This window comes from Sinohyriopsis cumingii, chromosome 1 (genome assembly GCF_028554795.1).
Source record: "Sinohyriopsis cumingii isolate HCF-2022 chromosome 1, ASM2855479v2, whole genome shotgun sequence".
Lineage (NCBI taxonomy): Eukaryota > Metazoa > Mollusca > Bivalvia > Unionida > Unionidae > Sinohyriopsis > Sinohyriopsis cumingii.
The window spans coordinates 19,462,484-19,469,558 of NC_142961.1; positions in this window are offsets into that span (position 1 = coordinate 19,462,484).

Sequence of the window (7,075 nt, forward strand, 5' to 3'; positions counted from 1 at the left end):
GTACAACCTTATGTGATGACCTAGATTGTCTTATAACATTCTAGCAGGATCAACAGGCACATATAACTTATCCTAAGGACAGCACAACATATAATCTTAATTCTAACTTATCTTAAGCACAGTACAACCTTATGTGGTCCCCTAGATTGTCTTATAACATTCTAACAGGATCAGCAGGCACATATAACTTATCCTAAGGACAGCACAACATATGATCTTAATTCTAACTTATCCTAAGCACAGTACAACCTTATGTGGTCTCCTAGGTTGTCTTATAACATTCAAGCAGGATCAGCAGGCACATATAACTTATCCTAAGGACAGCACAACATATAATCTTAATTCTAACTTATCCTAAGGACAATACAACATGTATTTTTTAACTATAACTTATACTAAGGACAGCACAGACAGATACGGGGTTATTTTCTACGCTCAACAGATTTGCACACCCTCCCCCAAATCAATCCCGTGAGGTGAAAAATATCACCGCCACGTGGTGATATGGCGGAAGGTGTTTTTTCTGTTGAGTTTCGAAAACCCCAGTTAATAATACGGACCCTATAGTATATAAACTGACTGATACTTGGAAATTCAAGAATAGCTCACGCGATGGGCGTTGCTTTTTTGCTGTTTTTGTATTTCTTTTCTTAAAAATAATCGCCAAAAAATATAGATAAACCAGAAAACCAAACGAATTCAGCAAAAGAAGTATATTGTCTGTGAGAAACAAAATATTATTTACGATAAATAAACGATTACACCCGCCCTTGTTGACCGTCCTTGATAAAATCTACGGGAGGTAAACGGAGATAAACCGTAGTATTTACTTCCGTGTTAATCCGTACAGGTAGGACGGAGAATTATGTACCTGTACAAGAGTGTGTAAAATAGACGGTTCGCCGCAAAAACCTTATTTCAGAACAGATTGCAAAAAATAATAGAACCTGAATTTAGGTCTACTTGAAATTTATTTATTTCCTGGATGATATATTACCTATGACGTGTGTTGCGCAATCTCAAGGGAGGGAATGTTTTCATTGGCTTTTACACAATCGCTGCAGTTATCTCCGTTATCTGTATCTAACACCAACTGGACATAGGAAAAGAAAATCCAGGCATCATGCAAGTATGAAAACGATGACTTATATTTTTTATCTGCGACTTTTTGTACTGAATTCGGGTGAATACCGAAATACTTACCAGCCGCGCATATTGACTGAAATATCATCTCTTCGTCAGTCTTTGTATTAAAAGATTTTATCGATCTCTTTCCAATGCTGTTAGACCGACCAGTCCCTCCTCGTGCATAATTATCACTCTGTGTAACAGCTTGAAGGTTGTTTAGGGAACTGTTCCGAGGTTTTCCGTCAATATGATCGATCACAAAATTGTCTTTGATCACCCCAAAAGAAACATTCGAATACGAAACGATGACAAAAAACACATTTTATTCCCAGCGCGGAACCTTCGATAACCAGTATTATTAACAACACCAACTGGTTTTTTCCGCTGACAGTGTCTAACTACACCATCACGAGACGCTTCATAATTCTTAATGATAACTGAAAACTTAGTTAGATAATCTTCTACATACTTTATAGATCTGTCACTGTCATCATTTTTTTTATCATAATAACGCTTCAGTTCTCTATACCTTTTACCACCGCACTGCACACATAGCTGTGTTTGTCCTCGCACTCCGACACCACACCGTAGGCAAGGCTTTTGACCTAAACTATCATTACGAAAACATTGTGAATGATGTCCGCAGAATTCCTTTACACATGATTTGCCACATGGAGTTGCAGATCCTATCATGAGCCATTTGTACTGATTCATTATATATAATATTTTTATTTAAATACTTGTATGAAAAAAGAGATTATCTGCAATCAAGCCTTGGAAAGCATCTAGATTCGATCTTGACAGACTAACCCCTGACTTGCGGAGGCAAGTTCTGACTGATCTGATTAATATTATCAGAGATGCCAAAAAAGCATTTCGTGATGATGGAGCATCTCACGTGTGGTCAACATTTAAAATTATACGCGATGACTCTGTCAAGGACAAAGTCATCGACGACGATGTCATTGATGCTACAATGAACGATACACGAGCGAAAACGATTATCGATTACCTTAATAATCAGAAATATTTTTTTCAGAATAAAGTTTATTGTGCTAGCAGAGGATTCTGATATATGGATTATCAGTGACAAACATGACGCTGTCCTTGCTGGTGGAAAAACCGTTTTGTTAAGTAAAAATTCCAAGCCAGGAACAATGAGTGGTATTGACAGACCATATTACGCTCGAGCATATCCTGTGACCGCGGTTATTTATGGATTTTTATCAGCTAAATGATAAACTCAACATTAATGATCTTGCACCAATGAGATTTTCAAAATTGAATTATGTAGCCGAACGAGTAATGGAACATTTTAAAAATGCGAAGCGTGGAAACGGTCTGACGGATCTACGACGTGAAAAAATAGCGCAGTGGGCTGAATCGGTTCAGGATATCGGAGCGTCAATAAACGATGTCGCTGAGTTAGAAAGAATATTAAAATTCCCAATAACCGTAGCAACAATAACAGGGGAAGTATTGTACGAATCGAAATATAAATCGAATGGAGCTCCGATAAATATCGTTGATCATAATACGCACGCCTGGACCAACGCAGTAACAATATTTCCACGGAATCGTACTGTAAGATTTTACCCCTCAGAAAATATGTTTAATTTTATTCACGCGTTAAGTAAAAACGATCCCGTGTCAGTATGGTTATTTAAAAGTTCTGAAGAAGAATATGATCAATTTGTAAGACCTAACGGCGATTTATATCGTCGAGAATCTCTTCATGAAACAATGAGAAAACTCGCGGAAAAATATTCAACAGAAAAGATTAACGAGTTGCTCAGCAACTGTTTTACAGTTCCATCAGTCGCGGCTCATTTTGCCAGAGAGAAAAATTCGTGGAAACCAACACGTGTTCAATTTTTCGAGGCTGTTCAAGCTAGTTGTGTCGAATACGGGCATGGCGGTTTGTGGAATACCAAGTATGATCGTAACGGTATGATATCCGTTGACATGGTTGCGTGTTATCCGGGGAGTTTTCTTGGTTACGGAGAATGTCATAAGTATTTGACGCGGTTTGGACATCCGTGAACTAGATGACAAGAGTTGCCATAAACGGATCGTTACCCGATTTTGATCTAACTGGATTTGCTCGTGTAGTGTTGTTTGAATTCGCTAAAGATCTTCATCCCTGCTGTTGTTTGGTTTGGGCGCCAATAGTATTATTACGATATATGCTTGACAGTAAAATATCGATATCGTTGGTTGTCAATAAAGCAATTATATCATATCGAAAACAAACCAAAGTTTGGTTACCCACACCTCAACTAATTCCTTATCATGACGCTGACGACTTTGATGCGCGATTAGACATTTTCGCGAAAAATACCACCGAAGAAAGCATTGCAAAGAATCTCGGTAGAAAAATAATTGGCAAATTTACTCAAGGTGGAGCATATGATCATAAACGGCATCACGCACTATTAATTATAGATGATGCTGAGTTAGATTTTATAATCGCTGATGCTGCTGCGAGAAGTATATATTGTAGTCGAGAAAACACTTATTTATCCAACGGAAAAAAGTTGGGCACAATTGTTAATTACATTGATGGAGAATCACCGCGATATACACATTTAAGATCTTCAATTTTTGCTTATGTTTCTATAAATTTATTATCGATGATAAATAGATCAGAGGTCAGAGTTGCAACGGTTTCATTTTATATCGATAAAAAATATTCAGAATTACTGGCTCGTTTTACAAACACTGATACGTCATTCGGTTCGTGGAGAATAAAAGAAGAAACGTTACGTGATTATGATCCATTCGCGGATGTTACGATTAAAGATAGTTATCGCAGCGATCAGATATCAGAAATGTCGAGGGCACCGTCCGTGTGTGATCCATTATCCAGACACATCACGGTTTATTTAAGCGGATCCGGAGGTTCTGGTAAGACAACTCGAGTGATCGAATTATTTCGACAGAATTGCGATGACATGATTGTGCTAACATCAACACATAGACTTGCACGAGAAATGAAACAACGAGGAGTCAATTCTTGTACTTATCACAGCTTTTTCAAATACAGCGGTGGTACATGGACTCCTGATCAAATGGGAGAGAAATATATTCCTGGTATCATCATCTGGGACAAGATCTGCACAGTGTCGCTAGATATATTAAAAATGTTTCTCGATTGGCTGTTATTGAAAAACACAGCTGTGACAATGGGCGGCGATCAAGGTCAACCACCTCCGTTTGTTGGCCCATCTCCACATCATTGGCTAAAGCATTTTGTAGATTATTACTCGGAAATAACTGATGATCACAGATCTCTTGATGAAGAATTAAACGCGTTTAAAAAATTAATCAGACTACAACCGAATAAAATTCAGTGTGAAATAGCGCGTAAAATAATTCCAGAAACTTCCATGAACGACTTTTGGGAAAGGTGGAGACCAAACGATTTGATAGTAGCAAGTAGAAAGATAGTCAGAGACACACTTCAACGGGAGTTATTTCAGTTACACAAGGATGAATTCTCAGCGTTACGTGTACCGTTGTGTTATAGACCAACTAATACACGACTACAGATTATCGACGTTGATATGCCAGGACAACCCGAGAAACAGAATCTTGTATTAAATGATATTGTTTTCGTTCCTGTCAATGTTGTTGAGGATGCGATACCCGGTGACGAATCTCCGTGGACACTATCATACGCGATGACGATTCACTCATCTCAAGGATTAACCATCACTGATACAATTGTTTGGATCGTTGATGATTATATGGAATGGTCGAACTTGGTTTATCTTGCAGTATCCCGAGGCAGAAGAATTACTCATTGTCATGGACGCGTCAGTCATCAATGATGATATTCACAACGATATAATAAAAAAAAAATTTAGCCGGTTATAAACAAAGTGACAAAAAATATTCGGGAATTTGATATCGATGCCGAATTTATTAACACGCTGAAAAAGCAGCAGAATAATCACTGCGCGAGTTGTAATTGCTTAATGTTATTTCGGTATCTGAAAAATGATCCAAGACAATCTACCGTGGATAGAAAAGATAACAGCCGCGGTCATGCACGAGAAAATGTGATGCTGACCAGTCTTGAATGTAATCGACGTAGGGGTGCTACTTAAGTGATCGCGGTGGTAATTGAGTGTCTTCGGGAATTACTTGTAATTGTTCACGTGTGAATTCACGTTGAGGAGCAGTTGAATCCAGTCTGTAGATTGCGGGTCTACCCGAGGATCTTGTTATGTTAGATATCTTGTGTGTTGTAATACTCCAAATAGGATCAGTTGCTCTTTTTTTACCACCTTCAAGTTCCCCGGGTTCATATAAATGTCTTACAGTCACATTGCCCAGCACTGGTTGTTTTGCAAAATCACGTCGTTGTATTGTTATACGTGCGCTTTTGATTGCATTAATTGGTTTCAACGCAGTTGTTCGAGTTATTTCATTATTTAGCGCGGCTATCATACCTGGTAATCTTGCAACCCATTCGCGTGATCTCTTGTCAAGAATGAATTCCTTCGCTTATTGATATCCAAACAACCGCTCAGCAAGTGTTCGATTAAATCGTTCAACAATTGCCTGATCACGATGAATTGCAGTATGTCCTCGTTTGATGGTGACATTATGTTGCTTCATCAACGATGATACTGCACCCTGAAATTCTTTGCCAGGATTAACTTGTAACAGCTGTGGCCATTGCAAGGGTCCACGTTGATCAATTCGTTTAAACGCAGAAGCAACTTCAGTTGCTGTCTTTGTTGACAACGGCTCTGCTTCTTTATATCTACTTGCAACATCAACGAGAGTTAACGCGTTTTTATGTTATTTGACGTCTTCGGATTTTAATGGCATCATGTGGTAAAAATAATATATCAGCTTGATGAACTTCATTAGGAGCTCCAACATCAAAATGTGCAATGTGAATTCGTTTAGGCGGTGGTAGCTAAATTTGCCATATTGCCTGTCGTGCTAACCAAGCTTCAGCGGTGGCACGTGTAACTTTTGCTGCTTCGGCGAGTTTACTAATCGCTGCTCTACCTTTTGAAGATCCTCTTGGGGAATAATAAATCGATTCCATTTATAATTAATTACCAGCACCTAGCGCTAATTTACCTTTCATTGCAGATCTTACTAACTAATTAGCAAATGATTCCTTGAAAGATTTATTCGTAATGGAATTTAGCGCGTGAATTAATTTCACGTCTGCTATGTGTCTATGTTGCAGATCTTTACTTTTAGAAGCTACATCATGAGCATGACACGCTTTATCAATAGCGTTTATCGGATACTCACCTGGTTTTGGTTGGTCTTGGTTGTCACAGCTGATATCAAGTCGGGTTCCAGGGCCACAGTAATTATATCCTGGGAGATGTTTTTCTCCTGGGTATTTAACCCACGGAGTCCCTGCTAACTTTGTTAATTTTGCTGCAATACCACCTCCTCGTTTTTTTAAATAATATTATCTGACTTTGACTGTGAGGGAATAAATTTAAATTTCTTTGTACCACACCGCGTACACTTACCCGTAACCGCTGCTCTTTTTTTTGTTGTAATAGCTGCTAGATCACCTGTTGGGGTACGTGCCATACATTTCACACAATATAGATCCATAATTATTTTATATATAACATGGATATAATTCATTTCTCAGCGACAAGAAAACAAGAGCCGGTCAAGCATCATGCAGCGCTACCAAATTCTATTCGAATGATTATCATAGGTCCATCTGGAAGTGATAAGACGCAACTGTTACTTAATTTGATAATGAGATGGTTAAAATGGGATAAGTTGTATTTGGTAGCGCCATCAGTTAATGATCAACGATGTTATGATGCACTCAAGGATTTTAATGAAAACGCAAGATTGTTCGATGACCACGTCATTGAATTTATAACCGATATCGATGAAGCGCCAAGTGTTGATGATTTAGACGGATTTATTAATAATTTTGTTGTAT